This window comes from Neofelis nebulosa, chromosome 5 (genome assembly GCF_028018385.1).
Source record: "Neofelis nebulosa isolate mNeoNeb1 chromosome 5, mNeoNeb1.pri, whole genome shotgun sequence".
Taxonomy (NCBI): Eukaryota; Metazoa; Chordata; class Mammalia; order Carnivora; family Felidae; genus Neofelis; species Neofelis nebulosa.
The window spans coordinates 50,820,434-50,843,782 of NC_080786.1; the positions used below are offsets into that span (position 1 = coordinate 50,820,434).

The 23,349-nt window shown below is 41.3% G+C and overlaps 1 protein-coding gene and 1 long non-coding RNA gene across 6 annotated transcripts in view; one reads left to right on the forward strand and one right to left on the reverse strand.

Annotated features, from left to right (window-relative positions):
* The window catches only part of LOC131512070 (uncharacterized), a 32,568-nt gene extending 11,378 nt beyond the window's left edge, over positions 1–21,190 (reverse strand). The window contains exons 1-5 of one of the 5 annotated variants that reach the window (XR_009261909.1): positions 21,018–21,190; positions 18,754–18,847; positions 17,791–17,850; positions 16,071–17,095; positions 13,241–13,320 (exon numbers count right to left, since the gene is read on the reverse strand). This is a non-coding gene — a long non-coding RNA (uncharacterized LOC131512070). Of the gene's footprint in view, positions 1–13,240; positions 13,321–16,070; positions 17,100–17,790; positions 17,854–18,753; positions 18,848–21,017 lie in introns of all 5 variants that reach the window. The other 4 variants (XR_009261906.1, XR_009261908.1, XR_009261907.1 and 1 more) reach the window with 4 other exon arrangements.
* An 83-nt stretch (positions 21,191–21,273) lies between these two features.
* The window catches only part of TIPARP (TCDD inducible poly(ADP-ribose) polymerase), a 30,726-nt gene continuing 28,650 nt past the window's right edge, over positions 21,274–23,349 (forward strand). Inside the window, exon 1 of the mRNA XM_058730307.1 lies at positions 21,274–21,525. The gene's annotated coding sequence lies outside the window, so the exon portion shown is untranslated. The remainder of the gene's footprint in view (positions 21,526–23,349) is intronic.

Here is a 23,349-nt window from a genome sequence, read left to right on the forward strand (position 1 = left end):
GCTGCATAAAATATACAGTGATACTGTTTGGAGTGATAGAAAGGTTTTGATGATGATTGCACAACATTGTGAAGGCAGTAAATGCCACTGACTTATATGGTTAAAACATATCATTTTAATGATAATAGGAGATAAAATTTATACATACTTCTAATAAAAAAGAACCTACAGCTTTGGATTTCAGCTCTGCAGAGGCTATATATAACCTCAGAAGAGTCACCACAGTTCTTTTGTCTGTGGCTAAAATGTAGAGGAAGATGTTCATTTTTAGTGTCCTTTACAGTCTTAAGATGGGGATGTTTGTGGAATATCTTGACAGAAAAAGTAAAAATCTGTATTCCTTGTGTGGTGCATTAATAATCAAAAAAGCTTGATCTATCAAGCATTTGTCTAGTCAGATAAAATTTCCACCAACTGAACTATAGCTTACTTCCCACACTAAAGCTATAAAAATATAGGAGATTCAGCACCTGTTAGTAAAATTATGAATTGAAACATCTTGAGTTCCGGTGTTAAATTGTTCAGTATAACTATATGATTAGCATTCCTCTTCTTCTTTAGAACTTATGTAACATGATTTGCTTGCTTATCTTGAATAGTTCCCTAAAAATACCAATTTTGTTGATATGGTCAATTTTTAAGAAATGTTCTCAAAGTGACAAGTTGACAAGTATCATTAGTTTATTTCAGATACTTACAGCACTTGAATGAGTGTTCATTTTATGGATATAAAACATTTACATGTTTCTCCTTCCCTTAGTGGAAATTACTTAAGAACTAATAGTGTCTAAAAATGATTAAAATAACCTAACAAGTACAGAGGAAAAAGAGGTTTAGTGGTTAAATTAGTTTTGATGAGTACATACTATTACTTCCTATCCTAAGAACAGAATAAAAAGATACCCAATAGTTTACTCTAGAGGAAAGTTTTACTCCTTTACTCCCTTTCCATTTCCTTCTCTACTGCTGCATGGCAACCATTGGAGAAAGGCATGTGAGACTCCACAGTGGCATCTGCCCTGATGTAGAGCAGTGTTCTGGCGTCTATTGTATTTTGGCTCCAGTAGACTACCTAAACTTCCATTACCTTATTATCAAAATACCACGATGATGAGTTTCTCTCCCCCAAAGAATCCAATTCACTTTACAGTTAATAATCAGCAAAGAGCCACAGGGAGATTTTTTTGAAGAAAAGATAAATGAACCATGTGTATTATTTTCTTTACATAGGCTAAAGCTTTGAATAGAATACCAGGTGGGAGTTTGCAAGATATTTTAAATATTTCAAAAACCCCAGTAAAAATTTTAATAATACTAAAACAAAGCTACCTGGCCCTACTTTGGCTTCCAATTTTCATAGCATGCTGGTTAAATGCTCTAAATAGGGGTTATATATGTCTAACTAGAAGTGGAAAAGTAAATTATTACATGATGAATGTAGTTTGTTTACTAGACAGATGTTTTTAAAAATATGAGGTCCTTATAGGAAGAGTATAATGAATCAAATCCTTATGATGAAAATGATGGGAATCAGGAGTCTATACTAACCATTTGGTAAGTAGTCCTCTTTCTTTACTGCTGCTGTGTAAGTGGGTATTTTTTATTTGTGATTTATACCCTAACTTTTTCTGAAAGCATTTAAATTGTCCCATGCTGGCTAAATAGTCTTTCAATATTTTGGTTACTTTCTTAACTGCCCAATGAGGGGATGGTAGAATCCCTAAGGAAAAGGAGGACCAACTTGGATGTCTCTCTGAACTTCATTCTGTTTTTCTTTTTTTCTTTTTTTAATGTTTGTTTATTTTTGAGAGAGGGAGAGAGAGCGAGACAGAGTGCAAGCAGAAGAGGGCAGAGAGAAAGGGAGACAAAGAATCTAAAGCAGGTTCCAGGCTCTGAGCTGTCAGCACAGAGCCTGACGTGGGGCTCGAACTCACAAACCATGATATCATGACCTGAGCTGAACTTGGATGCTTAACCGACTGAGTCACCCAGGCATCCCTGAACTTCATTCTGTTTTTCTAACAGGCATTTTCTGGCACAGAGTAAGTGGTTTCACCTTGTCCCACTCACTAACCAATGGGTTGTTGGAGGAATTTTCAGGTCAGATCCATTTGTTGCCCTATTTCAGGAAATACTTACTGAAAGCCTACTCTATGTCAATCCCTGTACCTAATATCGAGTGTAATTAGGTGAAGGGAATACACATTAAAGAAGTAGGCAGAGTGTTCAGGAAAGGGAACAGTTTATGTAAAGTCCTCAGGCAGGAAAGAGCTAGGCTGGTCTGGGGAACAGAAAGAACAGCAGGTTTAAGTTCTGTGGGTGCAGGAGAGCACAGAATGAGATGAGCTTGGAGAGGCTAGCAAAAGCCAAAGCATGCATGGCCTTGTAGGCTATATTTGGAAGCTCTTAAGAGTTTACTCTCTGACTGTTCTGCATGAAGAGACTGGCGTTGAGGTAAAGGTGGTAAGAAGTGTATCAGAGAAATCAGTTTGGGGACCAGGTGTTGGCTTAGACCAAAGTAGTCTAACGGAGATAAAGAGAAGTACATTTGACATTTATTGTGAAGGTATGAATCATTAGGTTTATGGATGGATCAGCTGTAGGAGATGAGGGAAACAAAGAAGTTTCTGGCTTGGGCAATTGCATGAAATAGAATATCATTTATTGAATTGGGAAGACTGGGGAAGAACAGGTTGAGCTGGGAGGAGTTGAAAGGGAATTAAGAGTTTGGTTGGGGCTATAGTATGTCTGGAATGCCGAGAGTCATTGAGAGAGATGTCAAATTAGTAATTACTATTTACAAGTCTGGAGCCTATTTGATATATGGTTGATCAACAGAGACTGATGGTATTTAAAGATATGTTAGAGAAACTCCATATTTTAGAGATTGAAGAGGAAAATGTAAGGAGACAGAGAGGAAGAGGGAAAGGAAGTGGAAAAGAAGCCACAATGTGTAATATACCAGAGGTCATGAAAGGAGAATGGTCAGGTGAGAAGTATGCAGCTTGATACTACTGAGCTGGGAGCATGAGGAGAGTAAAGTGACTATTAGACTGGATGCCACAAGGGTCATGGAGGTCTTAAGCAGGCAGTTTCAGGAATGTGAAGGATACTGAAGATAGACTGGAGAGCAGGTGAGATGGAACAGTTGCATTTGAGAAAGTACAAGCACATAACTCTTTGGCAGTTTCGGAGAGCATATAAAAAGGGAATCTGGGGTGCCTAGGTGGCTCAGTTGGTTGAACGTCCAACTTTGGCTCATGTCGTGATCTCAAGGTTCGTGAGCATGAGCCCCGCATCAGGCTCGTTGCTATCAGTGCAGAGCCCACTCCGGATCTTCTGTCCCCCCACCCTTTCTGCCCCTCCCCTGCTTGTGCTCTCTCTCTCTCAAAAATAAATAAACATTTAAAGAAAAGGAAATTCAAGAGGAGACAGATATGGGGGAGGCAAACGGGGCTGAGATGCACTAAGGTTTTAGGTATGGTGAGTTTCACGTAGCTGCAGAGCATCCAAGTGAAAATGTCTAGTAGAAGGCAGGATTATGACTGGAGAGAGTTTGAAACCATGTATGTGCAAAGCTGGGCAAGAATCTCTGGCCCAGATGCCTTTTTAATGAACCCTGCTCATGTTTAAGGTCTGATGTAAAAGATTTATCACATAATCCCTCTTTTGAACGTTCATCTTGGACTACTCAGCTCACCTAGTAACTATTCTATCCTCTCTCTAGAATCTGCAAGCCACCTTAGTCCTTTACTTGGCCCTTTGGGGTTTTTCTGTAAACTAAATTTCTAGAGGGAGCATTTCTAGGCTGCAAGGTATATCTTGAATCAACCTCTTGGTTGAACCACCCTCTTAGGGACTGTGGCAGGCTTTAGATAGCTTAATGAGATATGCTGTGAATGGAACTTTGTCTTTCCTGGAGTCAGTTAGTGTGAGCTCTTGGGCCATGGAATGGCCCAAGATTTTCTTTCAATATTGGGAAAAAGAGAAGAACTATGAGAATCAGAGGATGGGAGGGCTTTTGGAAATGGAAGCCATTACATACAACTGCCAAGAAGTTTTTCAGCCCTTTAACGAAGACTGTTTAAGATTCCTCATGGGAATGCTTTCATGTGAGAGCAGCGCATGAGTATATTTTATAGGCTTCTTTTCCTTTTTTTCAAAATAACTTTCACATACACCTACTCTAATAAGTTACCGTCTTGTATGAACTGATTCATTTGTCAATAATAATTGTAGAAGCCAGTGTGGGGGCTCAAAACTCCAACAAGAACACAAAGTATATTGTATTTCAGCTTAAGTAGGTGGAGAAGCAGTGAACTTTTTCTTGTTCTAGTGACATCCATTGACTTATATATGGTTTCTCTGTGTCCTGAAACTGTAAGTTCAGTAGAAAGGGGCAGGGACACATCATGGGCAGAATGTAAGAGATGATTTATAGCACATCAAAAAAGGAATATCTCATTGCATTAGTTTCCTACGGCTGCCATGATAGTGTCATAAATGGGTGGCTTAAAACAACAGAAATGTATGGTCTCCCAGTTCTGGAGGTCAGGACCCCAAAATCAAGGTGTCACCATGGCCTTGCTTCTTTTGAAACTTGTAAGAGGATCCTTCTTTTCCTCTTTCTAGCTCCTGGTAGTTGGCCAGAAACCTTTGATATTCTGTAGTTTACAGCTGTGTAACACCAATATCTGCTTTCATCATTACATGGCATTCTGTGTCTTCACATGGCCATCTTTTTTTTTTTTTTTTTAAGGACACCACTTATGTTGGATTAGGGGCGTACCCTACTCTAGTATTACTTTATCTTAACTACATCTATTTCTAAATTTTTGTGGTGCTATTTCCAAATAAGTTTACATCCTAAGGTACTAGAGATTAGGACTGCAACATATCTTTTTTTTTGAGGAGACACAAGTCAACACCTAACACTCACAAATTTTCACAAGAGAGCTGAAGGGAAGGAAAGAGGGAGGGAGGAAAGTGGTAACTATGGATAATGAATTAGGAGGCTATTGTCTCCATTACTGTTTCCAGACCACCACTTTCTTACCCATAAAAGGGCAACAAAAAATTGCATCCTAGGGGCCCCTGCTATTTGGCTAAACTACCCTCTCTTCCTTTCTTCTGGTAGATACTGTTATATACTAACCAGTTACTTCTCTCCACTAAATATTGGGTGGTGGTTCTCAAACTTTGTTGTCTATTCCACATCACCTGGGAACTTAGTAAAAATAGATAGAAACCCTGGCCGTATCTTACTTCAACAAGACTGTCTCTTTCAATGGCCCTCAAGGTGATTCTAATACACTCCTAAGTTTAGGAACCACTTGCACAAAGCTTGTAGTCTTTCTACCCCAACATTTGGCATTCATAAAGATGACTCATCCAACACCAGACCTCTCATTTCTTGGCCTCTTCACCCTCAATGACCTTCTATTCCACTCCTTCACAGCCTGCCCCACCCACAGCCACACTCTGGACCTTGCCAGCATTATCTCACTAATCTGGGGTAATCAGTATTACAGTGAATGAGCTGCAACTCTAGAGGGCAGAATTATAAGGTGAGTTCCTTTTTGCTCCCAATTGCCCTTTCAACTCCCTCTCTAAGCTAGTTTTTGTTTTGTTTTCCTTGTTACTAGAGCAGACCACTAACTTTTCTGGCTTTCAGGTTATAAAAATTCTTCTTGGAACTCTCAGTCACAAGAAAAGTCTCAGTGCAATCATTAAAATGTTCAATAGAATTTGAACCATCTTCAAAGCTAAAGCTCCTCTCCTCCCTCATCTTGTTCCTGCTGCTCGATGAAAAGCCTGTGGAGGGAGAGAGCTTCTCTTTCCTCTCCATCCTATTCCAGTTCAACTGCCTCTGTATCCTCCCGGATTGGATCAAGAGGAGAGAGGAGAGGTTGTGGTTTCACTTGATTGGCACAGACACAATCCATCATTGCAGCCTTTGGGATGGCAGAATCCCATTGTTGACTCTTTCCTTTGGCTATTTTTTGTGAGTTTTGAAGAGATATTTCCCACTTGGATCACTCCAGTAAGCTGCCATGATGGAGGCAATGTCTCTCACCTCCCACTGACCTACAATTTCTTCCTCAGCCCCTGGCCATCTTGTGGCCACTCCCTCAAGCTAGTCATGCAACCTGAGATAGCTCCAGACTGGCTCCTCCCATAGCCCTGCATCTGACCCAGGAGAAATACTCACTTTCCCCTTGCCCAGCTGCTGTTGGATGTGTGTAGCCTGCTCCCAATACAGCTTTACATACTGCCCTCCCCTCAATCCCATCCTGCCACCACACATACCTAATTTGGTAAGAGCTTCTCTTATCAGCCCTTACACTCTTCAAACTCAAGGAGGCACATTTGAAGCTCTTCAATGGTTTCCTTAAAATATCTCTCTCACCTGGTATAAGAGGAGCACCACTCCCTTCACCTAGGATAGAAGGGAAGAAAAAGAAAAAACCAGGGTACTCCAACAGTTCTCCAAAGAAAACTTGTCTCTCAACTTTTCAAGTCCAGTGCTTACACAGACTCCAGGTGGTTGATGGATTAACCTAATTTAGAAAATGGCTAGTTTGCTTGTTAAACAATTCTCATTAGGACCATTACTTGACCTCAAGGGGAGCCTTCTCTGATTCATGGTCTCCTTTACTTTCTCTCATCACTAGCCTTCTCCTGCTTCTCTTACTCCCAGGTTAGATTTCATGGTCCATACTTTCAGTATTCCTCTTGCCAATACCCTAAGTTCCTTTGTCTCTTTATTGTTTCATAACATCAATCTGAAAAAACTTCAAGCTTGGATGAACTCAGTGGCCTATATCTTCCATGCCTGCACCCAGGCAACTGTGCACCACAACTGAGAAACACAAAAGGGCAAGCTGATATGACTATAATTTTCAGGTGACTAGCTCTTGGTCCTCAACACTGCTAACAATTCTGTTATACTTCTTTGGTCAACTGCTCTCTTGCTCTCTAGAAGGGCCATTTCAAGTGTTCTCCTACTCTTTTTAACCTCTAATCCCCTATCTTAGTGTTCACTCTCCAAAAATAACTCCCCTTTTATTTCCTGGAGAAATCAGAAGTCATTGCCTTATAATACCTTCTCCCTAGCAAATTTATTACCCAACCTATACCTTTAGCCATCCTATTCTCTTCCCCTCCTGTTAAAATAGAGATATTCTTTAGTCCAACACCAACTCCTCTGTTGCTTTGGACCCCATCTCCTCCCACCTTTTTTGGAACTATATCCATTAATTGTCCCTTCTTGCAACTTCAACCTCCCTCTTCTGGATTCTTATTAATGTCTAAACACACTAGCCTCCCCTATCTTAACAAGCCTGTAACAGCTTACACTATAGTTACTATATACCACTATTGTCCTAAGTATTTCACATATGCAGATTATTCAATCATTATATTGTCCCATATAATAGGTAATATTTTTATCTCCATTATTTTTAAGAGGAAACAGATTCAGAGAGATTATATAACTTGCCCAAGATCACAGAGCTGATGGATAAAGTGGGTTTCAAACCCAGGCAATTTGATTCCACAGCCTTTTCTATTCTCTGGATATCCTGTTGGTCTGTTTTTATTGTCTATTGTTTCTCTAGGTTTTCTATTGCATTGTCTTGTCTCCTCATGACCTACTTCCTTCCTTCCTCCAACTTTTATTATGGTAAGTTTAAAACTTACAGAAAAGCTACAAGAATAGAACAATGGGCACCTCTATATCATTTATTGAGATCCACACGCATATCTAGGTATACAAACACACATACAGGCAGTTACACATGGCATGATTCATATTTCTGTTACCATAGTATACTAACTATATTTGCATAAAGGACAACTTCACTGCCAGAGCTTCAATCTTCAAATCACTCTATAATTATCAGATTCCCATTACAATCAGTCGTAGTACCCAATCAAGACACTTCTTTCAAAATTTGTCAATGATTGGTCCCTCCCTGCACATCTGTTATTCAGTTCAAACACAGACAGCAAAGCATGCAATTGTGTTGCTTCCTTTTCTCCCCATGATAAACTCACATGACCCTTTACAAAAATGATATTTGAAAGAGGAAATTGGCCAAAAAGATGAAAGTGCAGGAAAGAAGTTAAGAGTGATAACACTGAAAGTGAAATCTGAATCAAGCACAAATGGAGGTACAAAAGAGACAACTGGGAATATTGACACTGTCACCATTAGTAACACTCTAGATATACAGCCAGAGGAACTCAGTGGATGCAAAGTTACTAAGATTAAGGAGGAAAGTGGTTACAATGAAAAGGTTGAAAATGTCTTGGAGGAAGTGACATTGGCAAAAACTTCACATCAAAAGAACTTCTGAAGATATTTCACAGCATTATAAGCGCAAATGATAAACTGGTGCAAGCTGATCCAAACTCTGAAGTATGACCATTTGCAAAGGCACAGAGAAGATGCTTGATCCAAATAGCTATATGATCAGAAGAACTGTTCAAATTATACTTGTTTTTCACAAAGAAATGCAATACTTCAATCCTCAATGTTTCTATTGTTTTAAATGCTAGTGTGCCAATTAAAAATTAGTTTTACTGTTTTCTTACTTTCTTACATTTATAACTGGCCATCATAATGTTTTGACAAAAATGTTTAAAGTTCATGGAACACTGGTAATTTTTTCCACTGATAATTAAAATTACTTAGCATAATTTCACTTCACATGGTCACTTGAGTGCTACACTACTATGCAAAGTGAGTACTGCATATATGTATATTTTTTTCCTGAACCATTTGAAAGAACTCTACAGATATCATGGTGCTTCACCCTCTGAATAGTTCAACGTGTATCTTTATCTTAAGAACAGAGATACTTTTCTACATAATCACAGTACCTCTCATCACTCTCAAAAAATTAAATATTGATACCATAATATATTTATCTAATATTCAGCACATATTCAGATTTCCCTAATTGAATGATATCCTTTATAGCATTTTCTGAATATCCAGTATATACATAAAGATCAAGCATAACCTTTGGTTTCCTTTAATCTAGAATAGTTGTGCTGCTTTTTTTTTTCTTTTCCTCTTATGACATTATTATTTTTAAGGAGTTCTTTAAAATGTTCCATTATTTGGATTTGTATGATTGTTTTCTCTTGCTTAGAGTAAATATTGATGTTCTAGAACTGGTTTCTTCCACCTGCCCTACTCCTACTCCCCAGACAGGTTCTAGGTAGCTATGGCAAGGTATGGTTAAATTTCTGTAATGTTCTTCTCTCCCTTTTACTCTTTAACCTCTCTCCTTAACCAACCAACATGTAACCAACCAATCTTCTTCTCTGCAAAAAAAAAAAAAAAACATGAAATAACTCCACAACTAAATCCCTCAACTCTCCCATACTTTCTTAACAATAACAGAAAATCATCATCCATTTTCTTCACTTGATTGTTTCAAAGAAAACCTCTCTTTTTATGCCTTGGGTGCTCAAATGCCCTCATGTTCTCTATCCCAGTCAAAATCTACTCTCAAGATGGAAAGTCCTTAAACTAAAATTGAAATGACTACCAGCAGTTTAAAAAGATACATCTCCCAGGGGACGATTTGCCTTTTAGCAAAGTACTATGAAGATGTATGCCTAGTGCCCATAAAGTTCCCAAGGCATAACAGACTCTGACATTTTGTTGAAGTAAATTGACCTATATATAGCTCAGTGGGCAAAATTAAAGATTTCCAAATCAAATTGTCCTAATGAAAGCACTACTTTCAGAGTTATAACTGTTTCTATTGACAATTGACAATAGTTTATACAGGAGAGTGCTAGAGTCTTGGATGACCAGGTAGGCATTTGAAAAAAATCTTTGAAATCTTGGCAAATAAAATGATTCTTGTAATATAATTACATTGGATGGCTTATCTTACCAACTAGCTTATAAACTTGAATTTAAAGAAGACATTACTATACTATCTTAGGTCTTATTCTCCACAGCTCCTAAAACAAGTCTAATTTTCTGCAATTAGACTTCAGTATACGCTTGCCAAATTAAAAAGCATATTTATGTATATATACTTTATAAGAATAATACATTGATGATGGTTTGTCCTCCTCTGTTCACCATATCAGAAGGCATATAATGTCAGTTAATGGTCGTTTTAAGTGTGATCATTTCGTTAAGGTGGTGTGTATCAGACTTCTCTACTGTCAAAATACCTCTTTCCTTTTGTTATTAATAATACATAAGAAGATACTTGGAGACTATGTGGATATCCTATTTTCTAATTGTTTACCCAGTGGTGTTAACATCCATTAATAAGCATTTCCTTATCACTTACTATTCTGGTGGTTACAAAATTATTTTTTAATGCTATCAATCCATCTACATTATTAACTGGCATTCCTCTGTAAAGAAGAGTTTTCCCTCCTCTCTTTGCCCTTTGTTTGAGTATTTTTATCAACTCATGGATTCTTCTGTGTCCTTTGACATATCCCATCATTTTGTGAATGCTTCTCTGATTATTTTTAAGTGAATGTCAGATATTGCATTTAGATAACTGTAAAAATAGTTTGAGGTCTAAAATAATATCTTTGGCCAAGGAGGGTTTATATTTGCTTCTGGCAAAAGATTAAGGTCACAAGCAATCCTAGATCACCTTAATCCAATTGAGGGACCTGAGAGGATTTGAAGCTAGAAGGGATAGTCTATTTCTAGTTTACCATTACTGCCAATGTAGTCCTTTGGTTCCCAACTTATTGCGTGTTGTCACGCCCCTTGACCTTCCTCAGACTTCAACTTTTATACCCCTTCCCCTGTTAATCTGTCAAAAGTTTGGTTCAGCTTCTCTGCCACCTCTTTGGGAAAAGTGGCTCTAAATATTCTCACCTCTCTGGGTTTCTTTCTCTCAGATCTTGTTACGTTCATTCTTCATGTTAGCTCCTAGAATGATTTTTAAAATATTTTGTCCAACTTACGTGGATTTCCTCAGTAAGAATATTAGCCTGAATTACCAAATCTATTACTGGAAGTGAAAGTTCACTTTACCCCAGAGTTGACTTTTAAACTTTTTTCTTAAAATGTTTATTTATTTTTGAGACTGAGTGAGAAAGAGAGAGAGAGCAAGAATGAGTGGGGGGGGGGGGGGGGCAGAAAGAGAGAATCACAGAGACAGACACAGAATCTGAAGCAGGCTCCAGGCTCTGAGCTGTCAGCACAGAGCTTGATGAGGGCCTTGAACTCACAGATTGCAAGATCATGACCTGAGCTGAAGTCAGATGCTTAACTGGCTGAGCCACCCAGGCACACCCCCAGAGTTGACTTTTAAAAATAAAAATATGGTCATGTCATTTTCCTAATTAAAACATTTCAATGACTGCCTATTTTTGTCTTCTTTTTATAAATACTTTATTTAAAAAATTTTTTTAATCTTTTTTTTTTTTTTTGAGAGAGAGACAGAGCATAAGTGGGGGATGGGCAGAGAAGAGGCAGACAAAGAATCCAAAGCAGGCTCCAGGCTCTGAGCTGTCAGCACAGAGTCCAACATGGGGCTCAAACTCATGAACTGTGAGATCATGACCTGAGCCAAAGTTGGATGCTTAACTAAGCCATCCAGATGCCCCTGAAGATTTTAAGTAATCTCTATACCCAGTGTGGGTCTTGAACTCACAACCCTGAGATCAAGAGTTGTATGCTGTACCAATTGAGCCAGTCAGGCGCCCCTATTTTTCTTTAGAATCCTTAATTAGGCCTGAAAGTCTACATCTCTAGATTATCTCCAACCACTCTCCTTCTCACTTTCTACTTTCCAGACCCAGGAGCTCTCTTCTGCATGCCACACCTTCACAATTCTGGCTTTGGACTTGCTGTTCCCATCCCCTGATCATTGTTAACTGCCCCTGCCCATCTCCCTCTGATCTAGTTAATGCTGAATCATCAGAACTCAGCCAAATGTGGGGCGCCTGGGTGGCTCAGTTGGTTAAGCACCCAACTTTGGCTCAGGTCATGATCTTGCATTTCATGAGTTCCAGCCTGGCATCAAGCTCTGTGCTGACAGCTCAGACAGAGCCTGGAGCCTGCTTCGGATTCTGTGTCTCCCCCCCTCTCTGCCCCTCCCCTGCTTGTGCTCTCTCTCTGTCTCTCAAAAAATGAATAAATGTTAAAAAAAAAAAAAATTAAGAAAGAACTCAGCCAAATCTTTCTTCACCAGAGATGCCCTTCCTGGCTCCCCTAGCCTAAGTTGGTCTCTGTCATGGCATCCTGTTCTTCTTCAAAGCATTTACTGAAATTTGTAATTATATGTTGATCTGAGTAACTATTTGAGTAAAATTTGTCTTCTTCCATATGCTAAATGAAGGCAGGGATTTTGTCTGTTTTGCTAACCATTGCATGCCCAGTAACTACTTACAGCAGGTATTCCATAAATGAATAAAAATGATCATCAATCAACAAATCCTTTTCTGGGCCATTTATCTATGCAAATAGCCCAACAACAGGACTGCACCTAGAGTTTTGGTGATGCAGCTAAACTTTCCTGGTTTTTAACTTTGAAGCCTGATTAAAAAAAAAAAAAAAAAAGTCAGTTTTCTTTTTTCTTATGGTCTCATTGATTTCACAACAAAAGAGCTTTATTTTTAACCAAAGAAACATTGTGTTTTGGTGACTTGGCAAAACTTTAAAACCAAGAGGTTACTTTGGCTTCAGTGTAAACATGCTTATTATTGAGAACAAGTCATTCAGATTCTTGACTTCTAATTTAGCTAACTCCTCAGAAAGTGAAAAATAAGAGTTTCAGGCAGGAGATGAAATCAAAATAATATAGGAAATAATATTGGAAATATTTTCTTTTGCTTAATATAGATTTTCCTGATACAGCAAATTTCCATCTGTTTTACATTTGAAAAAGAAAGACAATTGCTTCTTTAGAATCTGTAGGCAAGTAGTCAATAAATAATGGGAACTCTAATTGATAATATAAGATTTTGCTTCAGAATGAGATTTATGCTTACATTACTAGAAACTTGTATGAGCCTTCACTGACTTTTTAATTTTCATATTCTAATATGCTTGACTTGGAGTTGGCTATTTTTTCCCTCTAAACCCATAGAACATATAAGTAAATGTCAACTGTTTCACTTCTTTAGCCTCAAAGTAATTTCTTATTCAGTCAGCTTCCCTGTGTGGGATCTTCACTGACAAAGTTGGGTAATAGGAACTATAAGTTAGCTTAGGTTTATAGGAATTAGAATTTACCTTTGTTGGAGAAACGAGTGGACACATCACCACTGGACAACACCTCACTTCCAGGCTTTGTGAAAATCAATCTCCTTCCTCTGCAAATGCAAAATACAGCCCAGTACTTACTTAAAAAGATATATTTTTAAGCCCTCCTAATTAACCTTGTCAAATGAAGGAATCGGTGTGTTTGCTCTGTAGGTTTAGAAATGCGGATATTCTTAGACATGGTAGCAAGCAATGCTAGCTTCTCCCCTAAGCGCTAGTCTTCATTATCCAACTGCCTCGTAACCATCTCTACTTCGATATCTATTGTATCTCAATCTTTGTTTTAATGTTTGTTTGTTTATTTATTCACTTAAAGAGAGAGGAGGGGAGGGGTAGAGAGAGAGGGAGAGAGAGAATCCCAAGCAGGTTCTGCTCTGTCAGCATGGAGCCCAATGGAGGGCTCAACCTCACAAACTGTGAGATCATGACCTGAGCTGAAACCAAGAGTCGGACGCTTAACCAACTGAGTCACCCAAGCACCCCTATTATGTCTCAATATTAACATGTCCAAAACTACACTGTTTCCCCTTGCTCTCAAAAGTCTGCTTCCCACAGTCTGCACCATCTCAATGATTGAAAACTACATTCTTCTAACTGCTCAAGCTACAAAGTGAGGGGTCATTCCTGTGTCTTCAGTTTCCCCCATAACCCATACCTAATTAATAGCAAACCCTCTCAGCTCTACCCTCAACACATATCCAGAATCTAATCACATCTTATCACTATCATGGTTACCACACTTGTTGAACCACAATAATCTCTTCTCTAGACTATTAACTGATCTTCCTGCTTTCACTCCTGCCATCTTACAAGGTTCTTCTACAGACAGCAACCAGAGTTATCCTTTTAAAATGTAAATTATGTAGTAAATTATATAGCTTTCTGTGTCAATGTAGAATCCAAAGTCCTTACCATAGGCCTAAAAGGTATGAAATCTGGCCACTCCTTTGACTTCTTCAACAGAACTCTATTTTGTTCATTCCAATCAAACTGGCTTCTGTAATTTTCCTCTGGCATGCCAAGCTTACCTCTACCTCAGAGCCTCTGCATATGCTGTTCTGTTTACCTGGAATGCTCTTACTCTAATATTTTCATGGCCAGCTCCTGTATCTCCCTCAGGCTTCTGCTTAAATGTTTTCATTTATGAAATGCCTTCCCTGCACAGCACATCATTTTTAAAAAGCACCTCATTCCCTTATATAGCTTTTTAATACCTTAGCCAGAATGACTATGTATCTCAGTTTATCCAGGGCAGTCCTGGTTTCATCTGCATTATCTTGGCATAATTATAAATAATTATTCTCAAAGTGTTTTTATTTGATAAATTATGTGGTTGTATACCCTTACCATGTCTTATTTTTAGAGCTTTCATCATCACCTGATACTACTTGTCTATTTCTTCCCATTAGAATGTTGATAAGAGTTGACCATTTTATTCTCTGCTCTGTCCCTAGCACTTAAAAGTGCCTAGAACACATGCTCAAGTGTTCGGCAATGAATAAACAAACGAATGAATGAGTTGGGGTCATAACTATCTGATTATGTCAAGTGTTTTCCTGGGAATTAGGAAAAAAATAAATAAATATAGTTCCTGTTCACAAGCACGAGCCCCACCTGAGAGATTCTGATTTGACTGGTCTTGTGTAGAGACTAGTGATGTTTATTTTTAAAGTGGCTCAAGTAATTCTCATGTATAGGCCAAACTGAAAACCTATGGTCCAGGAGACATCTGCCTAGTGGAAGAGTCCAAACAAAAGGCAGGTAGGCATGAAAACCATCTTTCCTCAATGAATGGCTAGTGTGCCAGTGTGCCAAATCACCATTTTTGAAGTTTAGACATCAACGCGAAAACTGATACTGTGTACACGATACTGCCCAATGTGGCTAGCCAGGGCTCCTGATGAATTAAATTCCTAAATTCCATTTTTGTCACTAAACAAAATCTTGCGTATTGGCTTTGTAGAGTCTGAAGAGCAGAAAAGGAAACTATCATGGCCTCACAATAGTATGAGTGGGGACAGGAAAGTTGTCCCACAGAGAACTGATTCTGGGACTTGATGTAAATGAGCACTTGGGCACGATTTATTTGCAGGGAACAGCTTTGTAACCAAGCCTGTGCTTATACCCTAATTATAGCCTTTTTCTTCCCCCTAAAGTTTATTTATTTTCTGAGCACGTACGTGGGGGAGGAGCAGAGAGTGCACATGCGGGAGGAGCAGAGAGAGAGAGAGAGAGAGAGAATCCCAAGCAGGCTTTGCACTGTCAGCATGGAGCCTGACATAGGGCTCAATCTCATGAACTGTGAGATCATGACCTAAGCAGAAATCAAGAGTTGCACACTTAACCAACTGAGCCTCCCAGATGCCCCACCCTAATTATATCCTTAAGATAAACTCCTACAAGTAGAAATGCTGTTAACTCAGATGGATCTCTGACCATGATTTTCAAGATCATCTTTAATTGGGAATTCATTTTCAAAAAGTAATTGCGTTTTTTTAGTTGTACTCCAAGTAGACAAGTGAGTTTCTTAACATGCTAAAGAATAATAATTCTAGGTACTTTAAGAAATCTCCTGTTGGCAATTCTCTCCTCTGACATTATGCAGTTAGGCTTAACTCCTCCTCATATATTCTCAGCGCTTTGCCTGTATATCTCTATTTTAGCACTTACCACACCGTAGTGTATCTGTTTGTTTTCCTATTTGGCCATACCTTCCCCCTCCCCCCAAGTCTCTGTCCCTTCCCGATCTCCCACTATCTCAAGTGTTTTAAAAGATTATGAACTCCTAAAGCAACAGTACCTAGGGAACATCTTCAAAGCGCAGAATCCCTTGCCTCTGAGATTTGGGTTCAGGAGGTCTGGAATAGGGCAGGAGAATCTGCAGCAGACTTCTGCAGGTCATCTGTGTGGTCAGTTCACAGACTTATAAGAAGCTGACAGAGAATAGGGACTATCTTAGTCATCATTGCATAACTAGTACCTGGCACACACACACCCAATAAATTGTACTGAATCAACGGAATGAATGATCTGGAAAACATCTGGGGACTCCTCCAAGGGGATCATTGTATATAGACCCCAAACCAGTTAGATCAAATAGCACTTTGATTATGTGCTGTAGGAATTACACAACAGGTCCAAAACTTGAAGGGGATTGAACAGCACACTTGATCGTCATGCATCCTGTGAGAAGAACAGTCGAGCAGATGATTAGGCAGTTGACAAATGCAAATCTTAGATAAACAGAATAGTTTGTGATCTGGCATAAACATTATAGAACTCAGGCTATTCCTATTTTATGCTTAATTTTCTCTAGGCCTTGTATCTTCACCTTTCCCAGACAGAGGTACCTTACTGCCTCAGCAGAGGTGGAGAAAAGTGAGTCTCAAGAAAGAGATTACAAAGGAGAAATATTTTTAAAATTTGGAAATGGTCCTTAAGGTTAATATTTTATCACTTTATGAAAATATGAATCTTAAGTTCACATTTATCAAAGCCTGTTCATGTCTGGCTCTAAACCAACCTACCTCTGAGCTTTGAATTAATTCACCCTTATTTCATGCTGATTAAATTCCCTACACCTTTAGTTTCTCTGACATATCCTCTAGCAGCATTTTCCAATCTTTCTGCATCAACACCATATTTAAAACCCACCTGAGGGACGCCTGGGTGGCTCAGTCGGTTAAGTGTCCGACTTCGGCTCAGGTCATGATCTCACGGCCCGTGAGTTCGAGCCCCGCGTCGGGCTCTGTGCTGACAGCTCAGAGCCTGGAGCCTGTTTCAGATTCTGTGTCTCCCTCACTCTGACTCTCCCTCATTCATTCTCTGTCTCAAAAATAAATAAACGTTAAAAAAAATTTTTTTTAAACCCACTTGACGTAAATAAATTTCAGCCCAAAACTTTTCTTGTTCTAGAATGCAAAGCGTGCAGCACCCCCTCAAAGGGAAGTTAGGTAAGTTCCAGGAGCTGACCCATTAATAACAACATCAAAACACAATTTTCAATAATAGATTGTATGTTTAAAAACAATAGTAATTCTTTTGTCTAGATAAGAAGTTTGACTTTTCTTTCACTTTGACTATATTAGATACATTCACATATGAATTTCATTTAAGTTAAATAATAAGTTGTCTTTATATACATAGTCAGAAAACATTATAGTCTGGACTTAGCACTCACAGATAAGGAATTGTCAGTCTGCCATTTATGCAAGTTGGTTGTGTTCTCCATGTAATCTCAGTATAGCATTGCTAAGAGCTAAGACCTCTGTTTTCAAATCTCAAGTCTTTCACTGTGCTGAGTCACATTAGTCACTGTTTCCTTCTCGGTGTGGTAACCAGAAATGATTATCTTTCTACCATAAGGATGTTGGGGAATTAACTATTACTAATAATTGTGAAAACAGAAAGCAACAGATACTGTTACTTATACTTTATAGCATGTCTTATGTTAATAAAAATGGGAGGGAAAAAATGGGAGGGAAAAAATGGGAGGGAAAAAATGGGAGGTCTTGGGTCACCTGAAATTTCCAGTAAGTAGTCTTGGCTTTTACATGAATAAGTTGTTCATTGGAAGTGCTCTACTGAATTGATCAGCCATGCCAAGGCAAATCCAGTGGACACGGGTAACAGAAATTAGCGACACAAGGAATACACAGAAAGGAATTAGAACGTTTCAATCCTATAAATATATTTAAAAAGAATTAAATGTCTCAGGGCCATATATAGGGCCATATGTAAATAAAAAGTGTACACCTACCTATACCCTATATGTTGCATGTATAGGTTTCTTTTGTAGTTTTGAAGAATATTTGAGAGGAGCCACTTATTCATGTATGTTTACTTACGATATTTAATCCAGTGACTTGAATGTGGTAGATACTCAGTGAATAAATGATTTTTTTTAAAAAAGTGAATTGACAAGTTCTATGACAAGGACCCAGTAAAGTAAAACTTGTTATAGTTACAGACTATTAAATGGCTATTTGTTCAAAAGATTGTGTTAACATGGAAAGCTATTTATAGTGTTAAAAATACAAAAATACAATAATAATGATAGAAAAAAAAAACCTTTGAATAAAACAGACCACGGCAAAATGTTAAAATAGGACTTTAGAAGGTTCAACTATGGGTATTCTTGTCTCCTCTCTACTTTCTATTTTTTCTTTAATAAACCTATTTCTTAATTATACAATTTGGTATACCTGTGAAACTGGCAGGGAATGTTATAGGAGTTGATGTATTACTTTGTGACAGCTTATATTTCTGACATAAGGTCCTGTTGCTATCTAACTGATAGAGCTTCCAAGCAAGAAGACTAGTTAGAAGGTAACTTATCATAGTTTATGTATTAGGTAAGAACATGTTTAGCTGCACATAACAGAAAACAGTCTAAGCAAATTGGGGTTACAATGAGTTCAGGGGTAGCCAGTCTAGGACTGCTGCTGCAGCTTCAAGATATCATGAATGACTCAGATTCCTACCTTTCTGCTCCAGAATCCTTATCTTGGGGATCTCTTCTTTATATTTCCCACATCATGTTCACTTTCATTTTTGTCATGAGGCTCCATCTCCATCCTTACATTGTGTTATAGGAGAAAGAAGAAAAGAAGAAATGGAAGGGGTGTCTATATATGTTAAGGAAGAAGTGGTTTTCTAGAAATCTTCACCATGTGTCTAGAATTATATGCCATGGCCACTCATAAGAGTATGAAATCTAGGAAAATGAGTTTTTTGGCTAGCCACATTGCTAGCCCTCCCCCTTCCTCTAAAAAGTATCAGGCTCTTTCTGATAAGGAAGGGGCAATTATTAGTATCTGCTAACCCTCTTCTCATATAAGGAATATACTTATCCCCTCCCTAAGAGAAACAATCTCAAAGTTTCATCCAGTTATTGTAATGAGCTCACAGTCCAGGATCCAGAAGTTCCAATGATATGGAATACTCCCATTGTGTGGCTCTTCATGCTCTGGGAACCAACTTTTAAAGAAAAGTTATTTGCCTCGTACTCCTAATAAGTGATGGTGGATAGACAAGGTACAGGATGGTGGGGAAAATGGGAAACAAACAGTGAGCACTGGTACACAGAACATCACGTATCTTGTTAGGTAACTAGCAAGATATCTATGCCCTTGGTCATTTAATCTGTCAGTTCCTGATTTTGTTCTGTAGGAGGACCTTCTTTATCCCATTATCTTCCAGGGATCACGTTTGGGGTGGACCTTGTGGAAAATACCTCTTCTGGAGTAGTAAACCTTTAACAGTCTGAGGAACCTAGATCCAAGAGTGGTGAGTCAAGAACCTGGTGCCATTTTTCTCTCTGGGGCGAATGATGTTCTGAAAGTAGTAGAGGCTGAGAACTAGCTAGAATTTTCAACTGCCTCAGGGGAAGAGGGTAGGGAATGGAAGGTGAAAGATTTGAGTTCAGGGCCTGAGGAAGAAAGACTTCAAATTGGTATTCCAAAGGGCTACACTCTGGAAGTAATGTTTAACTATTAATCCCTGGATTAAGGTGGTCTGTCCTTAATCTAAGTGACCCCCCCCCCCACCCCAATGAACCACACCTTCTCATATTCCTGGCCTCTTATGGGCCCCTCCTACACAGAGTCTGAGTTTGGTCATATGACTTGCTTTGGCCAATCACACATTAGTAAGCATGATGCAAAGACTTGCATTCTATTTCACCTATTAGCCTCTGAATTCTGTCCATATCAATCCTACCTTAGTTGAATGGCCATGACTTGACCTGCTGGGGAGGTACTACCCTTAATCCATTCTTTGCTGGTGTGTCACCCAGTCTGGTATAGAATAGTTTAAGAAAGCCTGAAACAGTTACTTCTATTACTACTGCTGCTTAGCTCCTGTTTTCATAGGCTTTCATGTTTTGTAAGGTCATAGTTGACTTCTTTTTCAACCCAGAAAGTCTCCGAATTATGGAATTCAGTCAGTTTAGATCTCAGGCAGAGAGCACAGCTTTGCAAGCTGTGGTCCCTTCTCTCTGCCAGCTGTCGGGGATATAGCCGTAATTAACTTTCAGGAAAAGAAAAGGGCCTTTCTCCTCCAATATGTAGAGATTACATGAATTGAACGTAGTGTTTCTTCCTCTACCACTGAAAGGCTGTTCGATATAGGAAGAGGCTTACCATCCAAGCCATTTTACGGTCCAGAAACTATAGCAAAGTCACATGCAATGTATATACTAAAGATGAGTGTATGGTACTCTGCAAGTTCCACGAAGACAGGCATGGCGTCTGAGGTGATCAAGGCTGTATGTAGCCTAATCCTAGTTACACACACAATAGACACTGAGCAAACATTTGCTGAATGAATCAATTATTCACTACGGTGTTTAAGGGCTTTCAAGCACATACACTCGCTCTTACTGTCAAAACCCCAAAGGTAGGTTTCCCTTCTGTTACGCTGCCTACGTTTCCCGTGAAACGGAGGAGTGCCCACGACCGACCGCGTCGGGTAGGCTACTGGCCGGGGTGTGCTGCTGGGCCGGGCCGTCAAGTATGCGGAGGGCGACCCCGTCTGGCCACAGTGGCAGCAGCAGCCGTTTGTCTCCTCTTGGGGTCCAGCGGCGTCAAGGGCAGGAGGCGTCTTACGAGGAGGCAAATAAAGCCTACTGTACAGAAACCGCTCGTTCCGTTTCACATCCTCTCGGGTGCTCGGGTTTCCTCGGAACACCGTGACCTTTCACGTGTCTGCAGTCAGGTAGAGCCTGCCTCACGGGGCGCACACTTACCCTCTTCACAGCCGTGCGCGCTCTCCAGCCCGCGTGTGGATCTGGACCCTCAGGGACCCAGCTGGCCGCGGAAGGACACGCCCCCTCGCGGGAGCACGCGGCCGCCGCAGGCACCCCTCGCGCGCCTCCCTGCCAGAGAGCGCGCACGCGCACGCGGGGCGGGCCTCCTTCCCGGCACCCACTGAGCGCCCGGCCCTCTCACCCCACCCCTCTCCCCCGCTGCCCAGGCTCCGCCTCCGCGACGGGGCAGCAGAGAGGAGGCGACCGGAAGCCACTTTAAAGCAGAGCTCGGGGTGACAGGCGAGCGAGCTGGATCGGGAGTGCGGTTGCGGCTTTCTGCACTCCCGGTGGCGGAATGGCCAGTGCGCTGCTTGTCGCGTCTCCGGCCTGCGACCCTTAGACGCCTAAGCCTGCCCTGCGCGCCGGTCCTCCCGCGCGGACGCTGCCGGCGAGCCGGCGGTGAGGCGACTCGGCTCCTGCGGTCCGTTCTCTCAGGCAGCGCGATCAGGTAAAGGGCTCCGGGTGGGCTCTGAGGAGCCGACGAGAAACCTTAGCTGGGATGGTGGGCGAGGACGGGGGTCTCCGGCTTCGCAGCCTCTCACGGATCTAGGGGTGATTGATGTTTAGACTGTGCCTTTTTCTACCAAATTCACTCGGATCCCGTCAGTACCGGGATGGGATTGGTGTACACTTCTTAATCACTTACGGCCTCGGGCAGGTGTATAAATCTGAGGAAGACATTGAAGGGTTTAGTCAGGGTCGCCGGCGTCTCCCCAGTCCCACTTGGTCTGGGTGGGCGCGGGGGCACGTCTATGCGGCCTCCCCCGCCGGGCGGACCCCGAGCGCTCTGAGGCGAAGTGAGGAGAAGCACTTCGCAGATTGAGGGGCAGGGCACGGCAGCTGTGGGGAGCCTTTCGGCAGACCCGCGTTCCGGCGGCAGCCCAGAAGTTTGCAGGCAGTTTTCAGATCAACTTTGAAGGCACAGGAGTCCTCGCCTTCCTCCCCGCCACCTCGAGTAGCGCCGACCGCCTTCCCCCCACCCGCGCTTCTCGGCTCATTTCTGCGAGCCTCTGAGACTCGCAGGACGATCCTCGCAGGAAGGTCGGTTGAGGAGGCGAGCAAGCAATTAAGTGTGGACGGCGCCCTGAGGGGCTTCTGGGATGGGGGGAAGCCTGGGCGGGGGTCGCTGGTTGGGACGAGGCTGCGGGGAGGTTTTGGGGGCGCTCCGGAGCCTGCCGCGGGGAAGGCGAGGGTGCGATGCTCCGGAACGCCGGGAATTGGCCGAGCCGGGCGGCGCCTCGGTCGCGCTGCGCGGAGTTGGCGCGGCCCCGGGGGCGGCGCTGCGGAAACCGCCGCGGCCGGCAGGAGGCGTCTCTCGGACCCGGGCTCGGCGTCCGGGTGTCGCGCAGGGGCTGCGCGGGGGAAGAGTCCTGAGTTTGCAGCGGGCTGTTTCGGTGCACTGCGCCGGGGGCCGGGAGTGAGATCACGAGGTGAGGGGTGGAGCGGTAGGTCGCCTGCAGCGGGGGGACCGGAGGAAGTGTCCTTCCAATCTTTATTTTTCTGTTATGCAAACTAATTGAGGAACTGGGTTCTAGTGACTTCCCCACTCCAGCCACTTCAGTTCTCCGCCTCTTCCTCAGTTTTATTTCCCAGTTTGACGGAGGGCAATAACAGGAAAAGTTACCGTGTGTGTGTGTACACCTCTATAAATAAAATTGGTTCAGTGTCTGTTTTGCCTTGGGTGGATGTGGTAGGAGTGGCGTGTGTGTGTGTGTGTGTGTGTGTGTGTGTGTGTGTGTGTGTGTGCGCGCGCGCGCGTGTCTGTGTGCGCGCGCGCACGCACGCGAGGGGAAGGCACAGGCGGGTTTAGTGGGGTGGAGAGGGAATACCACAATCTGTGCCAATTGTGCCTTGAGGCAAGAGCACCGAGTGATGAATAATAACGCCTGGCTTGGCGGCTTTCCAGTTGATTTATGTCTTATGTCAAGTCCCTCCTTCCCTAACAATGCCAGCTCACACCGAACTCTTTTTCTGTCTTTTCCTTTTGTACTTACCGCGTGCTCTAACACCTGGCTCCATACGGTTGAACGCTAAAAAACAGGTTGGAACTTTCCGGGTCCACCTATATGTGGATTTTGTGTGCTACTGTAAATGTGTTTTCTCTTCTTTGTGATTTTCTCCACCTTTCCTGTAGCTTACTTTGTTGTGAGAATACAGTACAATACCACATGTAACACAAAATTTGTGTTAATCGGCTGTTTATTATTGGTTAACGGTAGGCTGCTAGTAGTTAAGTTCGGGACTCAAAAAATTATGGATGGATTTTTCCAGG